This window comes from Dermochelys coriacea, chromosome 1, assembly GCF_009764565.3.
Source record: "Dermochelys coriacea isolate rDerCor1 chromosome 1, rDerCor1.pri.v4, whole genome shotgun sequence".
NCBI classification, from domain to species: Eukaryota; Metazoa; Chordata; order Testudines; family Dermochelyidae; genus Dermochelys; species Dermochelys coriacea.
This window is the reverse complement of record NC_050068.2, coordinates 350,335,544-350,359,090: the sequence shown is the minus strand read 5'-3', so window position 1 is coordinate 350,359,090 and position 23,547 is coordinate 350,335,544. Positions and strand designations below refer to the sequence as shown.

The window sequence follows — 23,547 nt, the reverse complement described above, 5'->3', positions numbered from 1 at the left end:
TAATAAATTTGTTAGTCTCTAAGGGTCACAAGTACTCCTTTTCTTCCCTGAAGTGTATCTGTTGTAGTTACTCTCCTGCCCCTTCCCTCCCTTCCCTTCAGTGGCTGCAGTCCACAACAAGAATAAACTCTCCTGAGCATGCAGTTGTGTGTGTGTCTCCTCTGTCCCATTCCTGGCCCTGCGTAGAGGCGTCCATCCAACCCCCTCTGACTGTCCTGAACCACCCAGATCTCAGTGGAGGAGAGGAAGGGGACCCTCAGAGGGAGGCAGGATGGACCTGGCCTTTTGGATAAGGGACAGGACTTGGTCTCCCTCTAGGTATCTGCAATAACCAGAGTTTCTTCTCTCTTCTGGCCCACCCATCCTCTTCTGGTCTCATCTCCATTCAGACACTCAAAGCAAGGATGTTTCTAGCGGTTGTGTAAACATCAGGCCCCGCCAGAACTGGAAGCATTTGCCACAGTATTAAGCAGGCTGAGGTCCCTGAATATCACCCTTTGGACCTTGTTTCCAACTGGTCAGTGTTGGACAGTGACTGGGTTATGTTACTACTCCTGGGGAATTCTGCACCAGTGTGTGTGCAGAAAACATGCCCCTGCCCCTCACATAAGCCCTTCCACACTTGGATCCTGCTGGGCTGAGCCTGCCTGCCCACACCTGGTGTGCCTGGTGCAGAGGGGCAGGCCCTGGGAGTTTTGGGGGAGGTCCAGCCCTTGCGCTGTATCAGGGTCTGGAGCAACCTCACTCCTGAGTCCTGTCCTGGGGGGTCGGGGGATGCTGCAGCGTCATCTCCCACTTTTGTGCAGCCAGTGGCCTGTGCTCCCCACTGCCACACTGGAGCATCCACATTTACATATTAACAAATAAAATTTGCAGAATTTTAAAATAATGTACACAGAATTTTTATTTTTTTTGGTGCAGAATTCCCTCAGGAGTAGTTAACACCTTTGGCCCATCTAAATTAATACAACAGGCCCTGACCTGAGTGGGACGTCTAGACGTGGCCTACCACAATGTAACTTCACCCTTCTGCCTGGTGGAGTCAGCTGCATCCACAGAGGTTCAATATCTAGGGGTTCCTCCTAACACTGCCACAAAGAACTGGCTTGAGCCCCCGACCCCCCCCAGTAATCTGGGAAAACTTAACACCGCCCCGGGCGCCTCCAAGAGACAATACGTCCTCACTCACAGGCACTGAGTCTGTGTTTTACAAAAGAGAACTGATATTGAAAGGGAAAGGGAACCCAGCATTAGTCTGGGAGAACATCACAACCACATTCAAACACATGTGACCATAAGCCAACCCAACCCCACAGCACGCGGGTGTTAGGTGGGTTCATTTTCGTATGTTTTGTGACTACAGGAATCCATGTTGGTTTCAAAATGGAATTTTATGCCCACGTGAGCTATAGGTCCGTTTTCCCGCTCTTTTATTTCTCCTGGAGTTGTAAACAACTTCCAGTCACAACTGGTTTTCCTAAGGGATTCCCAGAAGGGGCTTCCTGCCTTTTCTAAGGGGTTTCCCGGGCAAGTGTTTAAAAAGCTGCCCCGAACATGGCCTCAGGGCTGTCCATCTGAGTGGCAGCCAGGGACGGTCATGGGTCTAACCTCCAGACATCTATCCATCCTAGGGGTTTTCCTCCAACACCTTCCTCACCTGTGAAGAGAAGAGAGGAGAAGAAACAGCACTTACCTTTGTCATCGTCCATCGCTCTTCTCCTGAGCGTACCATTTCTTCTGTTTTCCTGTGGCCCCAAAGGAACATCAAGGGACTCCTTGGAGCTCCTCTCCAAAGCCTTGCCGTTAGCCAGAGCATTGAGGTCCCAAGCACCTTCTGTCGCTTTCATCTGTGAAGACGGTTTTTATACCTGTTTTGTAGGGTTGAGTTTGGGGGTAATCACTGTATTGCGCAATTTTGCGGTTTCTTCCCCTTCTTATTTGTCCCACTCTTTGTTATAAGCCCTTCAATACACGTTATTTGATTTTACCTTTACTGATTGACTCCTCATTTAGGGTGGGAGGGGTCAGCAGGAGAAGGGATCCTACCAGAGGACAGACGCTGGACAGGGAGGCCGAACCTAGGGAGACTGAAAGCATAAGGGTCTCTTGTCTTATCTCACACACACACACACGCACACTCCTCCTTTGCCTTTCAGTCCTTCTCCCTTTAACACAGGGCAGTGTTTTGCCTCGTTTCCCAGATGCTGGTGGGAAAGTCTGAGGAATGAATGTCCCGTTAGCATATCGCTCCCCTCTCCCTCCACTGCACCCCACTCATAGTTGGCCGTCCTCAGTCAGCAGAGACCCAGAGCTCGGAGGGGCCTTCATGCGGGTTCACCTCCCACCCCCAGGATGTGCATCGAGCACAATGGACCCTGCTGCCACCATTCCCTCTGCCACCATCGGTCACCCCGGCGCTGCTGCTGCTTCTCTGCCGCCACCCGCCGCTCTCTGCGATGCCACGTTCTCCGGTCCCACCACTGAACCCAGCGCTCGGTGAGTAACGGGAAACCTCACTGCTCGGGCACTCTCTTTCCCTGCATCACCCTCCCCCACCAGGTCGATGGCTCGGCAGCTAGAGCTCATTATCGGTGATTTCAGCCCTAGTGCCCCTTAATAGAACAGCTACTCTTAATTGAGTCAAGTAGCTCCGTCTTTACACCCGGGCTTCTGACAAAATTTTGGTTGCCACCGTGCAGCCACCAACTCTTGCTGGTGGTCCCCTCTGACAATTTTTCCTAAAAGACTTATTAACTTTAGGAAAAACAAACAAATATGCACATGGACATGTCCAAGCCATTGTAATTTATCTAAATGTAGGGTTTGTATTTTGCAGACTCAATAACCAAAACAATGTACAGGTGTCTCTATTGTTTACTAGACCCAAATGCAATAGAAACACAAATAAGGCGCTTTGAACGTTCTTTTCTTTTTTGTTGTTTCCTTGGCTTTTTGGTAAAAGGCGGATGTCTGTAAGACAATTTGACCCGGACGTTGCTCCTACTCTTGTGCTCTGGGCAGGAGCGACTCACCATGCCAGGGAGCTGCCAAACCCAACAGCCCAAGGTTAGGTTTCCTTTACTATTAAGGCACACCAAACCAGCCAAACAGATCACTTCAGTCTCGCCCCACTGGCTAACCATAAGTCACACAAGCAATTCCCTTAGACACTCCAGTTTCCCAGTATCACCACCAGGGCCACGCATTACGGGGACAAATGGTTATGAAAACCAATTCCCCAGTAAAAGAAAAAAGGTTCTCCCAAACCTAAAGGACCAAACCCCAGACCCAGGTCAATATACAAGTCAGATCTTACCCACAAATCACACTGTTGCCAATCCTTTAGAATCTAAAATCTAAAGGTTTACTCATTGAAAGAAGGAAATATAAATGAGAGCTCAAATTCGTTAAATGGAATCAATGACATACAGTCATGACAAAGTTCCTGCTTCAGGCATGTAGCAGCGATGGAATAAACTGCAGGTTCCAATCAAGTCTCTGGAGAACATCCACAGCTTGGATGGGTCATTCAATCCTTTGTTCAGAGCTTCAGTCTAGCAAAGCCTCTCCAAAGGTAAGAAACAGGATTGAAGATAAAACAGAAGGATTTCCAGGGCCTTTTATATCCTCTGCCATGTGGAAGGACATCCCTTTGTTCTTACTGTGGAAAATCACAGCAGCAAGATGGAGTTTGGAGTCACATGGGCAAGTCACATATCCATGCATGACTCAATTCTTTTACAAGGAGAGCAGCCTTCCTCACATGCTACCCTGAACATTCCCAGGAAAACTTCGCACGTGAATTGGAGTCTCCCAAGGTCCATTGTCAGTTAAGTGTTTCTTCTTTGGGCACTTAATCTGCAAATTCCTTTCTCAAGAAGCTGACCAAATGCTTCACTGAGGCTACTTCGAATCAAGCACATTGAGATACAAGTACATAGACAATATTCATAACTTCAACTATAACAACGATATGCACATACAGAAAGCATAATCCTCCCCAGCAAATCATAACCCTTCCATAGACACCTCACATCACAACCTTTGCTGCAAATATATAACAGTGGTTGCAACAATGATCGATACGGTCACAGTTCATATCAATAAGGTCACAACCTAACTATTATTTCCTCCCTTTAGAGGGTTTAATTTTCATGTGGGGGAAGCATTTTCAAAAGTGCCGAAGTGACTGAGGAGCATTGATCATGCTGGCAGCCAATGAGCCCAGGGTGTCTAAACCAGGGGGGCGCTTTGGAAAATCGCACCCTGCGCGGAGAAAGCTGGGGGAGGGTTCGTGGAGAGGAGGAGACCTGGGGGAGCAGGTACAAAGCTCTCACATTTGGCTAATTGTCCTGCCTCAGTCAGTTCCCTCTGCTCCTCACTGCTCTGTGCCCCAGGCAGGGCCCTTGAAGTGAATGAGGGCGATACAAACACCCCATGGTGGTGGGGAAGGGCTGGCTGGGGGTCAGGACACGGCCAGCCTGTTCACTACATGGGGCCGTGGAGCTGCTTGGGGGCGTAGCAGGGAGCGCGCAGAGGTCTTGTAATGGTGAGTGACCCCGTGGGTGTGCTGTGAAGCCCAGGCCAGGATTGTACGTGTGCAAGCGTGTGCACACGCACACACACACACACACACACACACACACACACACCCATAACTAGTCCCATAGTCACCCATGGGGCTGCAGGTGGCAAGTCAGGCACCGTGAACGCTGAAGATGAAAAGTGGGGTGAAAAGAAAAGGAGTACTTGTGGCACCTTAGAGACTAACCAATTTATTAGAGCATAAGCTTCCGTCAGCTACAGCTCACTTCATCGGATGCATCTGATAAAGCGCTGTAGCTCACGAAAGCTTATGCTCAAATAAATTTGTTAGTCTAAGGTGCCACAAGTCCTCCTTTTCTTTTTGTGAAATACAGACTAACACGGCTGCTACTCTGAAACCTGTCCTTATGTAAGTGGAGTGAAAGTTGAGTTTCAGTTTCTTTTCTCCTGCTCACTCCCGCTTTCTGCGGAAATGCAGCTCCCCAGCCAAACAAGCGAGCTCCGCAGCTAGCATCCCACCTGCTCAACAAGGGCAGCAGCGTCTGCGGCCACGGTCCATCCTGCCCCGGGCACAACTCGGGTCTCTCCGGAACCGGGCACTTCTGCAACTTGGGAGGAAACCCAGGGCAGAGAAAGGAGCCGTCCCTGGCTGGGCTGGGGACTCGGCGGATCGCAATGAGGTAGGAGCATTTCTGGGGCTGTAAATCTCCGGCATCCGATGAAGTGAGCGGTAGCTCAGGAAAGCTTATGCTCAAATAAATTGTGAGACTCTAAGGTGCCACAAGTCCTCCTCCTCTCTGTTGTGGTTTTTAACCTCCACGTGGCTGTTACCAGACTATTCACTGGCCTTGTAACTCCTGCTCCCCTCCGCGCCCCTCTGCAAAACCTGGCGGGGGGGGGGGGATTAACTCTGATCCCCGGGGAGCTGGAGCCAAGGGGCAGCGGGGGGGGGGGCGGAACCAGCCGGAAGATGCAGAGAGAAAAGGAAGCAGCAGCAGGAGCCCGGAGCTACAGCATGGGGGAGGCTGCAGGGAGGGGAGCCAGCTGCTTGCAAAGGGGGGGGGCTCTTGTGAACGCTCAGCCTGGAGCTGAGACCACGTAACCCCACCGCCCCCCCAGCACCACCCTGAGCGCAGGGCACCAGACCAGAGCGCAGGGACAGCTGGAGGGAGGGGGGGAAGGGGAGGGGCTGTGTGTCTATCAAGGCTGGGCCGGGGGGAGTCCTGTGAGTCTAAGAAGGCGGGGAGGGGTTGTTCTATTGTTCAGTGTGGTGCTTGTTCCAGGGTGACCATATTTCAGGTTCCCAAAGAGAGGACACTGCCGAGTGGGGAGGGGGAGGGAACGTGGGGGTGGGGGTACAATCGGTGGGTGCTGGAGGGGATACCTGCAGCGGGGGTACTCACTGGAGGTGGGGGCAGTGTCGCTCCCTGTCATGGTGGTGGGGATGATTGTAGCGTGTAGTGGAAATTCATTCAGCCCAGATGGAGTCTCATAGATACTAAGGTCAGAAGGGACCATTCTGATCATCTAGTCCGACCTCCTGCACAGCGCAGGCCACAGAATCTCACCCACCCACTCCTATGAAAACCTCACCTATGTCTGAGCTATTGAAGTCCTTAAATCATGGTTCAAAGACTTCAAGGAGCAGAGAACCCTCCCTCAAGTCAACCATGCCCCATGCTATAGAGGAAGGCAAAAAACCTCCACGGCCTCTCCAATCTGCCCTGGAGGAAAATTCCTTCCCGACCCCAAATATGGCAATCAGCTAAATCCTGAGCATATGGGCAAGATTCACCAGCCAGATACCCAGAAAAGAATTTTCTATAGTAACTCAGATCCCATCCATCTAATATCCCATCTCAGGGGATTTGGCCTATTTACCCTGAATATTTACCCTGAATATTTAAAGATCATTTTCCCCTCTTGTCAGCACCCTGCGTCTGAAGGAGAAGCTGCAGGCCCTCCAGTGCCACTTCACCTGGAACTTTGAAATCAGAGACAAGGTAGATGCAGCTCACCTCCTCCAAACTCTGGCTCTCAGGATTGCCCACACTTACTACCAGAACCAGCCCACGCTCCTTGCCATGCAGGCTTATCTCTACCAACTACAAGGGCAATATGAAGATGCTCTGCAAAGCCTTAGAGAAGCTGAAGAGATTCTGCAAAGAAATCACCCAGATAACTTCCCCCAGCAGGTCCTGGTCATTTACGGAAACTACGCCTGGATCTATTATCACTTGGACCACTATGATTTGGTTGAGCTTTACCTGGACAAGGTTAGAAAGATCTGCAGCTCCCTGAAGAGCCGCTCTCCACATGCAGCTCAGATCCCTGAGATACATGCACAGAAAGGCTGGTCTCTCCTGGCAGCAGGCTTCCGCAATGGCATTGAAGCCACAGAGTGTTTCCAAATGGCATTAAGAGAAGACGAAGCAAATGGGGAATTGCTTGGTGGGTTGGCAATAGCGGTCTTTGCATCATGGAGTCACTCACAGGAGTTTGAATTTTTGAAAGCAGCCGAAAATAAGTTGGTTGCCATTCTCCGTGAACAGCAGCAAAACTATGAAATTAAGGTATATTTAGCCAAGATCCTTAAGAAGAGTGATAGACAGCAAGCCGAAGCCCTCGTAGAAGACGTTGTTCAGAATAGCCGGGACCCTGAGATCCTGAGACATGCAGCCAAGTTCTTTCAACCAGAATTCCTAGAAAAAGCAATCTCTATTCTAGAGCAAGCAATATCTCTGAACCCCAATTATCATCTCCTTCACTATGACCGTGGCATCTGCTACAAGATGCAACTGAAGGAGGCCAAGTCAGGCAGAGGAGAAATATGGCAGCAGCTATTAAGTCCTTCAAAAAGGCTGTGCAGAAAGATCCAGCCTCTGTGTTTTCAAGGCTGGCTTTAGCTGAAATGTATGGAGAAACACACCTCACTACCAAGAAGAGATTTATCTCAATTTCATGAGTGAAATGCCCAGCCTCAGCAAGAAGTGTCAGCAAGCAGTCTACCTTCACTGGGGGATTTCCTCTTCTACAAGCAGAAGTCAGTGTGGGAGGCAGCTAAGATGTACAAAGCAGGTTTTGCCATTCCAGACAACTACCCGGAGAGGAAAATACTGAAAAGCAGGTTGAAAAAGGTGGCAGGAGAATTCCAGCAGAGCTCCCAAACCTCTGAGGCTGAGGCCATACATGACTTCATTCAATAGAATCAAAGTCCGGGGTACATGGGGAGAACCACCGATGGCAACAACAGAGCAGGAGACTGGAGATGTAGAGAAAATGCGGGATCCTTTCCCTTCCGTGGACGCACCACGACCTTTCTAAGTGAGTCATTTTCCCCACCTGTGTAACAATGATATTCGTGTTGCAAATAATTCTGGGTCCCCTGAATTGTTCAGACCTCGGCACATCCTGCTGCTGCTCTTATAAGTATTCTTAGCTACCTTGTTCTGATAGCACCTAGAAGCCCAGACATGCACCAGGACCCCATTGCGTCTGGCCCCAAACAGTCTACCGTCTGCAACAAGAGACAACAGGAGGGAACCAGCAGACAGACGCGGGAGCACAAGGAGACAATACTGGTCAGCAAAAGGACAGTTGTCTTAGCCCACCAGCTACCCAGCTGTTGTCAAGTGATTTGTAAGCATCACCGCAGAGGACGATTTAGCTTCTGATACTGATCTACTCAGAGGGGACGGTGCGGCCATCCTTGTCTCTAAGCAAACCTACCTTCCAACTCTGCTGCCTTCTAATGTCCATGCAGCAAATAAGTGTGGAGTTTCTTCTAACAGCGTGACCAGTATTTGCATAGCTGAGTGCCTGTCGTGTGTCTATATCAGGATTCCCATCTTTGCTTTCAGCACCTCTCACTGACAATGACCATTACATGGCACTCTCATCCCCAGCTTGTCACTGATCTGCTATGTTTTTATTTCATTTACAATAAAAGTAACTGAGAAAACAGAATCAATCCATTACACCATCTTGGAACTTTCCTTTCCATGCCCTTAGAGTGCATCGGGGGAGCAGCACACACAGGACCCCATGGGCACATCGAGCTCACAGTAAAGCACCGTGACAGTCACTAATAGAGCAAGAGCCAAGGCTGGAGTTTCAGAAGCTCACTTGGTGAAGAAATGAGTGTCCAGGTTTTCCCAAACAGCTCAGCATGCAGCAGCTCCCATTGCTCTCAGCTGGGATCCAAGACCCCTGCAGTATTCTCAGAGGGGTGGGGTGCGGTGGAATCCTCTATTCTTCTCAGTGGGGTGGGGTGAGGAAGATTCTCCAGGGTTTCAGTGGACACTGCTAGCACTTTTGAAAAGCAGCCATAGAAGCTTAGACAGCTAAGGGGGAACCTTTGAGGTCTGCTGGGCACTCAAGGGATTACCATAAAGGACCCTAAACTCCCAGGTGGGTGAGGTGGACAAAGGGGTGGGGCAGGGCTCCTTACCTGGCACGTTCAAAAGCCCTCCCAGGGGTCCTGTGTGCTCCAACCCCTCAGGCACAGCGACCCATCAGGTGCAGGTGAACACGCTCACCCCAGCGCTGCCATCTGGCCAGGCACGTCCAAACACCACGGGCCCTTGCGCTGTGATGAAGGGATAAGTAGACAGCCAGGGCAGGCTGGGCGTGGGCGAGAGGGGGGTTGGAACTGGCAGGTTTGCCCTGTCGGGGGATGCTGGAGGGGACGGGGCTTGGATCCATAGGGAGCCTGGGGAAGGGGTAAAACACAGGAAAGCTCTTATCCGGTTGGGGGCCGTTTGCACGCAGAGCAGGTGCCCTGCTTCCAGCCGCAAGCCTTTTCCACAGCAAACCTGGGCAGTCAGCAGGTACCTGCCCCAGGGCTGTCTGGGGTTGGGGGCCCCTCCAGCAGCTCTTTGTGGATGGATGTATCACCATTCAGAGCTGGAAAGGAGCCGCATAGACCCAGCTACAGGGGTTCAGGCAGTTTTATGGGGACCAGAGCGACCATTTTGTGGGCACAGTGGAGAGCTGAGATGGCGTGACGGGGCTGGTGATATTCACCTCGGCAGCATCATCTTCTGGCTCATCTGGGGAATTAGCTCGGACGCCCCTTCCCGTGGTTACTCAGCCCGTCGAGCCCCTTGGTCACGCCCTGGCCTCTCACGCGCTGGGAGCAGCAGCGTTTTCCTCTCCCTGAGCCCCCCCGACTACCTCCGTTAATCTTCTGCCCCTGCCGGGTGTCATCGCAGTCTGCTCCAGATGGCCCCCCACCCCCGGGGGCTCTCCTCATGTGTCACCCCAGCACTGAATGGTGGGAAAACCCAGCCGCCCTCTGCCCAGATGCCAGTCCAAGGACTCAACCCAGCAGCTGTGGGGTATTCCTCTCCCAGCCCTTCCTGCTCCTCCCCTGTGTAAACACCCCCAAACCCAGGGTGCTCCAGCTCCAGGCCCTCCCACCCCATCCCCGGGCTGCTCCGGCTCCAGCGCGCCCCGCTCCAGCGTCCTCTCCACCGCCACCCCGCTCCAGCTCTGGCCCCCTGGCTGCTGCGGCTCTGCCTCCTGCCCAGCTCTGACGCCTGCTCTCCCCTTAGCTCAGCCCTGCCCTGGCTCAGGGAGCTCCAGGGTACACGGAGGACAGGCCCCCAGGCTCCTGACTCCCTCACTGGCCTGCCGCCCTGTCAATCAGCCTGACCTGGAGTATTGGCCTCCACCCATTGGCCCCAGGGACTGTCAGTCTCAGGATTCTAATTTCTCCGGGCCCTTCTCGGTATTGGCAGGGCAGCCAAACAACCCCACTCAGTGTCAGTGTGGGGCCAGCAGCCCCCTTACAGCAGGACTGCTTCCTGCTCTCCCCCAGCTGACACACCAGCTGATGCACTCCCTCTCTCCCCCATCCCATGCCTATCCTTTCACCCCACCACCAGCCTCTTTCCTGCCCCCCCGCCTCCTGCCCCCATTCCCGACAAACCTGAAATCTGCCTCCTGCCCCCGAGAGCTTCTCCACGCTCCCTTTACAGGGCTCCGCTGCTCCTCACAGTTCCTGAGACCTAACCATGTCCTGGCTAGCCCCCAACTCCACCCTCATGGAGTGCCAGACATTTTGCCTCCGGGTGTTAGGGTGACCACCCGTTCTTTATTTTATAGGACAGTCCCTTATTTCATTGATTTCGCCCTTATGGTGATTATCTACAACTTAATTCTTGTGTGGGTTTTTTCTCCCCCTTTCTTCCGTCCAACAAAGGTGGTCGCTCTGTTGCGCCAGTCTCGGGTCTCACTGAACACAGTCGGAGATGGCTGCCCTCTTCATTACAGGCAACTTCCCTGCCTCGTGCAGACAGCCTGTAGGGAAATGGCAGCCATCTTGCTGGCTTCAGCCCCATTGAGAGTAATGGGAGACAGCAGCCAAAATGGCTGTGGAAAACTTCACCCATTGGCAGTGTGGCTGGTGAGGGCAGGGCCTAGAAGGCAATGTGGCCCTGAGCGACCCTCTGTGTCAGGGATGGAGGCTGTGCAAGTCACAGGGGTGGCTCTGCAGGGCTATGGAGAACTGTGTCCATCGGAGCTCCAAGCCCCCTTGCGCCGTGAGAGCCCGGAGGCGGCTCCGCGTATTTATTGTCACACTGGCTGGAGTGGCTCACGAGTGAGAATTCCAGCCTCAGGGCAGACTTTTAAGAACCACAGCACAAACCCCAAACGGGCTGGGAGTTCTATACTTCGATTTCACCAACCAAGTGACAAGTTTGAAGGCCTCAGGCTCTAGGCAGCTTTACCGTGGGGCCACAGACAGTCCCCTGGGGCATTCCGATCTATCTCGCAACCCAGGCAAGCTTGCTCTGTGGCACATAGTTGCTTTACACCAAAGATCACAAATATTCAGGTTAGTCTCGCTCACAAAGCACCAGTCACTTACACCCAGCTCAATTTGCACCTTAGATCTCACACCAAAGACAACACTTGTAGACATTTCTCTAGTAAACTAGGATTTATTAATCAGGAAAAAGAAATAAAAGCATTATTTACCAAGTTAAAACAAGTAACCATACACACAAAAACATGTTGCAGTCTTAGGATTCACATGGTGCCAGAGCTGCTGAAATATGCCAGCTCAATATGTCCATTAGGGCTAACCCAGGTTAGTCCTGCAGATCTCTTGCTTGTGTTTAGGAATCTTTGCCCCTGAGAATCCAAACAGAATAAAAAGACCATAATTCCTTCTGCTCCGAGATTTTTATCCCCATCTCCCTAGAGTCTGGACGAGTGCTTCTACTTGCTTGATTTAGTTCTAAAAACGGGAGCACAGAATCCAGTCCAAGAGGTGACTATAGCTGAACCGCTTTGTAATAGCGTCCATAAAATTAACAAATTAACATATCTGGGGGGCGGGGACCACCAAAGAAGTCCATCGCAGGAGCATTTAATTTCAGAAAGGGGAACTACACAAAAAATGAGGAAGCTAGTTAAACAGAAATTAAATGTACAGTCCTAAAACCTATGTATGTAACCTATCATTTAAACAGCTTCTGTACCAGATGACTGGAGGATAGCTAATGTGACACCAATTTCTAAAAAAGCTCCAGAGGTGATCCTGGCAATTACAGTCCAGTAAGCCTCACTTCACTACCAGGCAAAGTGATTGAAACTATAATGAGGAACACAATTATCAGACACAGATGAACACAATTTCATAGAATCATAGAACTGGAAGGGACCTCGAGAGGTCTTCTAGTTCAGTGCCCTGCACTCAAGGCAGGACTAAGTATTATCTAGACCATCCCTGACAGGGGATTGTCTAAGCTACTGTTTGACAGAGATTCCCCAACCTCCCTGTGACAGGATGGGATTCACCACTGTGGCGCCTCCTGCTGGCTGTGATGGGAATTAGCTCTACTCACCAGGGCGCCCTCCTCTGGTGGTGCCTTGTTGCCATCACTTTTGTTCCAGGACCCACGCCACTCCCAGAACTGTAGAGTCCTCTTCAGTGACACTGCCCTCTGGCTGTGCCACACTCTGTGTTCCCCCTGCCGGGGGACCCACAGTCTCTGTTCAGCCACGCCTCCAGTGGCAACTTCAGTCCATTGTCCCAGGGCCACTTTCCATGTAGCTGCAGCACCCTTTTCTGCCCATACCTCAGGTCCTCAGCCTGCAGGTTGTAGCAACCAGCCCAGAGCTCTCTCTAGCTCCCCCAGCCTCTGCTTGCAGCACTGTTGATAAAGGCAAAGTAATGCAAATTGGAAAACATAATCCCAACTACACATACAAAATGCTGGGCTCTAAATTAACTGTTACCACTCAAGAAAGACTTTGGAGTCATTGTGGATACTTCTCTGAAAGGCTGCGATGACAGTCAAAAAAAGCTGACATGTGCATTCCACCTTTAACCCCTGCCCTCCCACACCCTTTCCATCTCCATCCTTCCGTAAATTCTGACTCCCCTTTGGATTTTCTGATGTGATTGCAGAGCCATTGGCCATTATCTTTGAAACTTCATAGCAATCAGGGGTGGTCCCAGACGATTGGAAAAAGGCAAATATATTGCCCATATTTGAAAAAAAGGGAAGAATGAGCACCCGGGGAACTACAGACCTGTCAGCCTTACTTCAGTCTCTGGCAAAATCATGGAGCAGGTCCTCAAGGAATCCACTTTGAAGCACTTGGAGGAGAGGAAGGTGAACAGGAACAGTCAACATGGATTCACCAAGGGCAAGTCATGCCCGACCAACCTGATTGCCTTCTATGACGAGATAACTGGCTCTGTGGATATGGAGAAAGCGGTGGATATGATATATCTTGACTTTAGCAAAGCTTTTGATACAGTTTCCCACAGTATTCTTGCCAGCAAGTTAAAGTATAGATTGGATGAATGGACTATAAGGTGGATAGAAAGCTGGCTAGATTGTCGGGCTCAACGGGTAGTGATCAATGGCTCTAGTTGGTTCTAGATGTCTAGTTGGTAGCCGGTATCAAGTGGAGTGCCCCCGGGTCCGGTTTTCTTCAACATCTTCATTAATGATCTGGATGATTGGATGAACTGCACCCTCAGCAAGTTTGCACATGACATTAGGCTGGGGGAGAGGTAGATATGCTGGAGGGTAGGGATAGGGTCCAGAGTGACCTACACAAATTGGAGGATTGGGCCAAAAGAAATCTGATGAGGTTCAACAAGGACAAGTGCAGAGTTCTGCACTTAGGAAGGAAGAATCCCATGCACCGCTACAGGCTGGGGACCGACTGGCTAAGCAGCAGTTCTGCAGAAAAGGACCTGGGGATTACAGTGGATGAGAAGCTGGATATGAGTCAGCAGTGTTCCCTTGTTGCGAAGAAGGCCAATTGCATATTGGGCTGTATTAGCAGGAGCATTGCCAGATTGAGGGAAGTGATTATTCCCCTCTATTCGGCACTGGTGAGGCCACATTTGGAGTATTGCATCCAGTTTCGGTCCCACCACTACAGAAGGGATGTGGACAAAGTGGGAGCAGTCACAGGCTGGGAAGGAGGCCCCAGAGGGGGATGGAACAGTTATGAACATAGGACTGGAAAGAGCCTCCGGGGTCACCGAGTCCAGCCCGTGCTATGGCCGGCAACCCCATCACGTCATCCCCTTCGTAAACTTATCAAGCTCCACCTGAAGCATTGTCTCCATCCGTTTGCTTTCCCACCCCACTGCTAGGGAGGCGCTGGGGTCAGGAGGCTCCCCGAACAGCCCGCACAACTCAGGCCTGGATCCCCCCCCAGACCAGAGGCTGGGCTGGACTCAAACAGGAGGACTGAGACTCTGTGTCCCTTCTCTGTGTCCTCAGCTATCCAGCTCCCCCCGGCCTGGCAATGGATTGGAACTAGTTCTCTGACCCCAAAGCCAGCTAGTCCCCCCATGAGCTGAGGCCAGGCCAGAGGCGGCACCCCTAGAGGTGAAAGGCCCCATGTCCCCTTCTCTGATTCTACTGAGCTAGCCAGTCCTGCTAACTTGAGGTCAGACTCGTGCTGAGCGCACTAGGGGGGAAAAGGCCCCGTGTCCCATTCCCTGATCCATCCAACATCTCCATCACAGACTCACTTTTATTTTGCTTAAAACCACCAGTGTCCCATGGTGAGCCTTGCTCATTAGGGACTAGAACACACTCTAGAGTGACTGCTTCATGGTGCGGAGATTTGTTAATTCAAGCAAAGAGCCTGGAAGGTAGAAGGTGAAGTTCATGTGCTGTGTTACTATTAGTTCTGTTGTGAATTACACCTGATAGGTCACGCACAGAGACTGTTACGAATTATACCCAGGTCACACACAGTTCGAGTCTAGGCTGAGGCACATAAACGATTACCACTGGTCAGTCTTTGCAAAGTTTATTATGCTCGAGCGTGGTGCCCCCCTGCTAGTCAGAGGGGACCCTATGCATTGTCTACACATCATATATATATTATGAGTAGGTGATGCATGCAGTCCCGTGCCCGAACCCCTCCAACTCCTGCTGTAGCCTAGCAACATATTTGGCCAAAGTTTCATCTCCATCCAAAAGGCTAGCACGGGCCGGAACATAAGTCCTGGAACTAATGCTGGTCTCCCAAACAAAACCTCAAATGGAGATAGACCCAGGGGCATCTGTGGGTTCGCCGTATGTGCCATAGTACTATAGGCAAGACATCTGGCCCCTTAAGTTTAGTTTCTCTGCAAATTTTGCAACTGTTGTCTTCAAAGTGCGATTCATGCGCTCGACCTGTCCAGCGGACTGAGGTGGTATGGAGTGCGTAACTGTCGTGTAATCCCCAACTCCGGTACAACTCTTCTAAGATTTTTGCGGTAAAATAGCCTCGATCTGAATTAATCACTTCAGGGACCCCAAACCTAGATAGAATGTCTTTCATCAAACTTGACTACAGATCTGGCGTCTGCCTTTCTGGTTGGCACCGCTTCAAGGATCCCAGGAAGTGGTCCATGATGACGAGAGGTGGCGAAACCCCAAGCATTTGGGCATTTCGGCATAATCCATTTGCAGGCGCTGGAACGGAAAGGTCGCCCATGGTCTCCCTCCCCTAAGGGCAACGTCGAATCGGCCTGGCAGAAAAGGCCAGACAAGTAGAGCAAGAACTGAGAACTCGTTTAACGGCGGGGTACACACATGGGGTGCGGCTCAATGCTTCAATATGGCTGTCCCCGTGCCCTGGATCCCAGTATGGCCCAAAGAGTGAAAGTAATGAGCCGCTGCAGGCAAGTAACGCCGGGGGAGGATAGGTTTATTTCCAATCCGCCAAACCCTATCGGGGCCTCTGATCCTTCCCAACGCTTCCAATCCTGTAGCTCTGACGAGGATATAGCAGCGTACAATAGCGACCAATCAGCTGGTGGAAAGGATACTTCCAAGGGAGGGAGGTAGAGACCCCCAGAGTTGTAAAGCTGCGGCCTTTGCGGCTGAATCAGCTAATGCATTTTCCCCTTGACACAAAATTCTCAGGTTGTCTATGTGCATAACAATGGACCACCGCTACCCGGCGTGGGGCTTGAATGGCCTCTAAGAGGGCAGAAATTAGCGGGCCGTTGGCGATTTTCGAACCCGAGGAAGTTAAAAACCCTCTATGCTTCCAGGCTGGCCTGTAGCAGGACAGACACCAAAAGCATACTTGGAGTCCATATAATAGTAGCTGCTTTCCTGCACAATAAAAAAGCCCTGGTAAGCGCATATAACTCTGCACTCTGAGCGCTAAAAGAAGGGGTAGGGGGCAGCCTCGATACATCTGTATGGGAAGTAACCGAATATCCTGACACACCGATAACCTTTTAAATAGTACGAGGCCATCAGTAAAAAGCAATAAATCGGGTTCAGTTAAAGAGTGTCCACCAGATCCGGACGGGGCTTACCATCCTGCGCGACGACATCCATGCACACATGATGGGGGTTCCGTCCTCTGGAAGGGGTTAGCATCGTGCCGGATTGAGAACGTTGCAGCAACGTAAAGTAATATTATCAGCAGCTAACAAGATCAGTTCGTACTTGTGAGCTCGCTGTGGAGACAGAGCCTGAATAGAATGCTGTTTAGCAAAACTTCACCTCATGAGGAACCCAAACAGTCAGAGGGCTCCAAACAATAGGTCGTGTTCGTTCACCATAACCGCGGCGGCAGCATAGGTCGCACACAGGAGATAGAGCCTTGAAACAGGGTCCACAGGATGCACCGAATAATAGGCTACAGGGGTGGGCGATCCCCTAAGTACTGTAGAAGGACGCCACTTGCTATCCTCCTTACCTCCTCTCATGAGTAAAAAGAGAGAACGGCTTACCATAGTCCAGGAATCCCAAAGCCGGTGCAGAGCGAGAGCTTCCTTGACAGATGTGACATATTGCCATTTCAGAAGTCCAGGAAATAGGGTCACAAGTTGACATGGATAGTGGCTTGAACTAATGTTTCACTAGTTCCCCAAAAGCTACAATCCATGGACGACAGAACCCAGCTGCCCCCAGGAAAGCTCGTAACTGTCTCTTTGTAGTCGGACGCGCGGTAATCCTGGATTGCCCGCACCCTGTCAGGGGAGAGGTAAAACGCTCCCCTGGCCTAATGATGAAACCCAAATAAGTTACCTGACTCTGGCATAGCTGCAGCTTGGATGGGAGGTCGATGCACGATGACCTTTATCAGGTCTAATGCAGTAAGCAAAACAACAGAATCAGTTGAAACAAGCATCGCGGTCAGAGGCAGCAATTAACAAATCATCCACATATTGAATTAAAACAGAAGAACTAGCAAAGTAATATCCTTTAGATCCTCAACGAGAATCCAGGAAAAATGGTGGGGGTCCCGAGAACCCCTGAGGAAGACTTCCCAGTTAACTGTTGACCCTTCCAAGTGAAGGCAAACAAATACTGAGAATCAGGGTGTAAAGGGATACTAAAAAATGCTGCGCACAAATCAACAACAGTAAAACAGGTAGCCGACTGAGGAATCAATGTTAAAATACACTAGGTCTGGAACCACTGGATGGGGGGCTATGACATAACTGTTTATAGCACGTAAATCCTGAACAAATCGGTAAAGCGGGCGCTCATCCGGCCCGGGTCTAGGTTTCCGTATTGGGAGGATGGGCGTATTACAGGGTGAATTACAAAGAACTAAAACCCCTTTTTCTAAATATCTGTTGATTAGAAGTGAAATATCTTCTTCGGCCTCCCTTGGCAAGGGATATTCTTTCACTGACGGGGCGATCCGCCTCGTGTTTTTAAACTTACTGGTGTAGCCGATTTCAAAAGACCCACATCTGTGGGATCCGAACTCCACAAAGTAGGGGGTACACCGGCCAATTCAGGAGGCACCATAAAAGTAGGAGTACCCACTGCCATAAGAGAGGCAACTGTCGAATCCGGACAGACATACGGAGCCCCTCAGGGCGCAACGTATGTGCGCCCCTAACTTACTCAATTCGTCCCGCCCAAGAAGGTTAGCTGGCCCTCTGACATTACAAGAAATTTATGTGACAATTTTAACGGACCGAGCTCGATAGGAACAGGGCAGGATAAGGGGGCCGGCGCGGATGGCCCTCTATAACCCTGCACCCAAACCCTGGCACCTGACACAGAGCCCGGAACAAAAGTCAAAGTGGAAAGGGTGGCCCCGTATCTACTAAAAAAGGCACGAGCTGCTCCCGACTTTTAAATAAATTTGTGACTGCAGCCCCAAGTCCCACTCCAACTCCCCTAAAAGTTCCTAAAATTTCCGCTTCCAGTCACTGGGGGTCACCTGGTTCGAAGGGTTGTTAGGGGGATACCACTGAGGAGTCTGAGGAAAACAGGAAGGGTCATTTTGGCTTGCCCCTGCCAAGGGGCCCCTTTTGGATGGAGGGGACATTCCTTTTCCAGTGTCCTGGTTGTTTACAATAGTTGCAATTGCCAGATCTTGTGTTTTCCCAACCTCCTCTCTGCTCCATCCGCTCCCGCCCCCTTCCTCTCTCGCCACGCTCGCCCCAATTCTGATTCCCAAGGGGACCTGCAATGCAGCTGCCAACATACTTACTTCTTCCTTTTTTGTTTACCGCTTTCCTTAGCCTTTTTCCTCGTCCCTGCCATTAAACACAAAGGTGGCCAACCGGACTATCTCTTGTAGGGATTTACCCGCCAGTCAGGAACATGCTTAGAAGAGTACTTTTTATATCTGATGTTGCTTGATCGACATAAAGGATACCATCATAGGGCGGGCTTCTTCCGCCTCAGGGGTTAACCCCACCCCCATACATACGAACTTTTAGACAAGCGAGCCAAAAAGGCGGAGGGGTGTTCCGAAGGCTCCTGCTGACACTCACGGATCTTAGACCCAATTAGCAGTCTTACTTCCGGCTTAACGTATGGCCTCTAAAAGGCCATGTCTGCTAGCTTGTAAACGACCCATGTGATCAGGAATATTCGAATTCCAAGCGGGGTCAGTCGACGGCCAGAGCATTCGAGTACCATCCTCCCCCGCCCTACGCCTGTTAGCATCTAAAATAGAGTATTTTTCATCCGGCGTGAAGAGTGTGTCCAAAATTACCTGAACATCTCCCCACGAGGGGTTAATGCCGTGAACACGGACCGAATAGTCTGCAATATCTTTCGAGTCGTCGCGCAGGCGGCATCTGTTGCTACCAAATCACTAGGTCCCTGGCCAAACGGATGATGCACAAAAGGAAGACTATCTGCTCATCACCGTCTGCAGTATGGGTAACAAGGGGTTTGTTGAACAAGAGGAGCTTGAAGGACTGGCGGCAGGTTGAGAGTAGGTTCAAACGAGCTGAGGTGACGAACAAGGGGGTGAAAGATGTGCGTCAGAAAGGCAAGGTAAGCCGAGGAGGGGCAGAGGCGGACAGCATAGCACAGGATGGGGATGGGGCAGAAGACCCCTGAGACAGATAAGAAAAAGAGGAAGTGAGGGGGACGTCCCTTCACACGCGCATAAGCCCAGTTGTCCCACACATACCAGTAATCCATCTGAGCTGGAACTTCATCCTCTAATTTTTTCCTTAGGGCCGTTAATTTGTCCCCGGCAAAGGATCCATTCGGTGGCCACTCAAACGGTGTTTGAGTTGTTAATGCCGGCCACTCTTTTTACACAAATGTACCATTCGTCTTTTACCTAACCCATGGGTACCAGAAATATGTTTCCAGTTCTCAAGAATTTCTACCAAAGGGTTCCCCTGCCTGTACTCTGTTCAAGCCCATAATGGAATGGGCTACCAAAGAGCATCAAATGTGCCACCTTATTGCCTAAGCGACAACCTCCCCCCCACCCCCTCGGAGTTCTCAAAGGTGAACTCACCTTGTGCCGGCTGGAGCTATCCGAGAGGAGGAGTGCAGCCTCGCTTATTAGGGCGAGCCTAGAGTCCCATCTGGGGTGCCAAAACTGTTGTGAATTATACCTGATAGGTCACGCACAGAGACTGTTACGAATTATACCCAATAGGTCACACACAGTTCGAGTCTAGGCTGAGGCACATAAACGAGTTACCACTGGTCAGTCTTTGCAAAATTTATTACGCTCGAGCGTGGTGCCCCCCTGCTAGTCAGAGGGCGACCATATGCATTGTCTACACATCATATATATATATATGAGTAGGTGATGCATGCAGTCCTCGTGCCCGAACCCCTCCACGAATCAGTAGGTTCCATTGCCCTCGTGCACAGAGTTCTTCAGCCAATGAGTAAAAGCCCATTATTATTGCATTTAAACCTAACCTTCACTTGGGATAACAAGCTTACACAAAATTTTGCTAACTCCAGGCCCTTTTCATGATAGTTGCTTATCTCACCAAACAGCGAGTCAAGGCCAGGCCAGAGCAGCCTGCTACAAAGCCACAGAAATGAGAGTTCTTTTAACTCTTTCACAACAGTTCATAAGCTTTCGTGAGCTACAGCTCACTTCATCGGATGCATTTGCATCCGATGAAGTGAGCTGTAGCTCACGAAAGCTTATGCTCTAATAAATTGGTTAGTCTCTAAGGTGCCACAAGTACTCCTTTTCTTTTTGGGAATACAGACTAACACGGCTGCTACTCTGAAAACTATTAGTTCAGCGTCTCCAGGTCCCGTCCCCCTGAGCTGGTCTGTGCCCACCCACTGCCCCACGGCCCTTCCCCGACTCTCTCCCACTGCCTGAGTAGGGCACTTCTCTATTGGCTTTAGGTGTTTCTATGGTGCCTTATCACCGAGATCTCTTCTTTCGGGGACCCAAAGACTTTTCTCCCGTCTCTGCAGTACAGACGCTGGAGGTGGACAGATCGCTCCCTGTATTACTACAAACACTGGGGAAACACTGGGGTACCAAACAATGATCATGGTGTTGAGTACTGTCCTGAGCTGCTGAACGACAGGGGTAAGCAGACAGTTCAAAACACACATGCGCCAACAAAGCAGCCAAGACAGGATCCTGGCCACACCCTCCAGCTCTATCTGTGGCGATGGCCTCCTATCCTGTCAGCCTGCCTGTCTCCCTCAGCTCACGCTGCCACTCCCTCTCCTCTCAACTCACCTGGTAACTTCTCCCCCACGCTTCCCAGTTTGAGGCTCAGCTCCAGTCAAAGGCACGCCATACAGTACATTTGGCCCCAGACAATCAGTTAAACAGAAAGACCCAAGCAGAGCTATTGTCCACTAGATGATGTGCAGACAGCCTCAGGACTGCTTTGACAGTGGTAGTAACAACCTGGACAGCCAGAGCACAGGGGCTTCCGCCACATCCCAGCCTGTCCCCTATGCTGGGGAGGCCAGGGTAGGGCAAAGGCAGATGTCTCTCTTCTTGGTTCCCCTATGCAAGAGGAATCCCCAGCTGGCCATTTAAGCCAGCTTTCTGCTGTTCCTGTTGCTGGAGTGGCATGGGGGGTGGAGCGGGGCTGAAGGGCTCATCCCATTCACTGACAATAGGACAGAGAGCTAGGGGAACAGGGAAAGCTCACTCGCTAATTCATGAATGACTCATTCTTCATGGGCTCTGCTAGTCACACAGACTCGCCCAGCCTCAGATGCTCACGAGTCTGAGTGTTCTATTCCCAGCCCTGCCACTGATCTCCTGGGTGACCTTGGGCAAGTCACTTCCCCCCACTATGGGCCTTAGTTGTTGCCCCTCCCACCTCTTGCCTCCTTAGACTGTGCACTCTCTGGAGCAGGGATTGTCTGTTGGTATGTGCATGCATAGCACCTAGCTCCAAGAGGCCCCGTCGTGCTCTCATCAGACATATTCCAACACAATAGAAGAGGGTTGTGATGGGTTGGATCACAGAAAACCCCTTGGGGCTGCCAACTGATGTGCCAAGACTACTTCTGCCCCTGTTTTCCCTGCCAGCTTGGGACTTCAATGCCCTGCCTGGTCTGAGCCAGACATGATTACCTGCTGCAAACACAGCCCCAGGTCTGAACCATGTCCCCCGACAGCTGCAGGCTTAACTGAAAACAGCTTAAGAAGTGTTCCTGTCTCTAACACTCAGATGCCCAGCTCCCAGTGGGTCCAAACCCCAAATAAATCTGTTTTACATGTATAAAGCTTATACAGGGTAAACTCATAGATTGTTCGCCCTCTATAACACTGTTAGAGAGATATGCACAGCTGTTTCCCCCCTCCACCCCCCACCAGCTATTAATACATAATCTGGGTGAATTAATAAGTAAAAAGTGATTTCATTAAATACAAAAAGTAGGATTTAAGTGGTCCAAGCAGTAACAGACAGAACAAAGTGAATTACCAAGCAAAATAAAATAAAACACACAAGTCTAAACCTAAGACAGTAAGAAAGTGATTACAGATGAAACCTCACCCTCAGAGCTGTTCCAGTAAGCTTCTTTCGCAGACTAGGCTCCTTCTAGTCTGGGTTCAGCAATCACTCACACCCCTATGGTTAAGCTGATCAAATGCCTTACTAAAGCTACTTAAATCAAACAAGTACACAGCCAATATTCATAACTTTGAGTACAAAAATGATACATGCATACAGATATATTCAATAGGTCATAACCTTTGCAGAGATATGTTACATGGCCTATCTAGCATAAAATATATTCCAGTTATTTCATATGTACTTTCAAAAAGAAAGAGTGTACTTGTGGCCCCTTAGAAACTAACAAATCTATCAACTTCATGAAAACACTCGTACAGATACAGAAAGACATCATCTTCCTCTCCAAATGCAAACAGTTAAATTTGTTAGTTGCTACGGTGCCACAAGTATTCCTTTTCTTTTTGCGAATACAGACTAACACGGCTGCTACTCTGAAACCGTATTTACTTTCATAAGCATATTTCCATAAAGCATTATGGGGTGCAATGTCACAAGGGTCTTCCACTGTCACTCTGACACAGCGTCCCTCATGGAAGGATGGAGCCTGTCCCTGTCTGAGGCACATAGACCTTCATCTCCAGCCTCCTCATCCTCGCAGCCTCATGCACAGGAGCTGGGGTCTTCTCTCAGCACTGTGCAATGAGGAGGGACATCACTGTAAGGGCAGGAATGGCCCAACTCGCCCTTCCACTGCCCCATTGATTTGTTTTGCCTTCTAGATTTTAAGAACTGGAATGATAAAGACTGTCATACGAAAAACGGCTACGTTTGCAAGTATCGACCCTAGCGAGGGGAGTCGCTCGCCTGCGTCTGAAGGGGGAGCTCAGCGCCTGGGATGCAAAAGAACTGGGCTCCTTGGGCACGATCAGACAAGGTCCCAGACTTTCCGTTGCCTTTGCTGCATCAAGGGACAGTCCTCTCCCTCCCTGAGACACCAGATCTCACTTCCCCAGCTGCAAACTCTCTTCCCCGAAGTGTATCTGTTGTAGTTACTCTCCTGCCCCTTCCCTCCCTTCCCTTCAGTGGCTGCAGTCCACAACAAGAATAAACTCTCCTGAGCATGCAGTTGTGTGTGTGTCTCCTCTGTCCCATTCCTGGCCCTGCGTAGAGGCGTCCATCCAACCCCCTCTGACTGTCCTGAACCACCCAGATCTCAGTGGAGGAGAGGAAGGGGACGCTCAGAGGGAGGCAGGATGGACCTCGCCTTTTGGATAAGGGACAGGACTTGGTCTCCCTCTAGGTATCTGCAATAACCAGAGTTTCTT

General features: G+C 50.6%; 1 long non-coding RNA gene and 2 pseudogenes across 2 annotated transcripts; 2 read left to right on the top strand and 1 right to left on the bottom strand.

The window, feature by feature from the left end:
- LOC119860964 overlaps positions 1-23,547 on the top strand; it is a 176,140-nt pseudogene that overhangs the window by 130,316 nt on the left and 22,277 nt on the right.
- Positions 5,064-8,511, top strand: LOC119842167 (annotated as a pseudogene).
- On the bottom strand, positions 11,477-14,254 carry LOC119842253. 2 transcript variants are annotated; one of them, XR_006276292.1, is made up of 3 exons: positions 14,244-14,254; positions 12,402-12,710; positions 11,477-11,942 (listed from the first exon to the last, which is right to left on the bottom strand). It is a non-coding gene; the product is annotated as an uncharacterized LOC119842253 (long non-coding RNA). The 2 variants fall into 2 exon arrangements; XR_006276293.1 differs by lacking the exon at positions 14,244-14,254 and adding an exon at positions 13,093-13,107.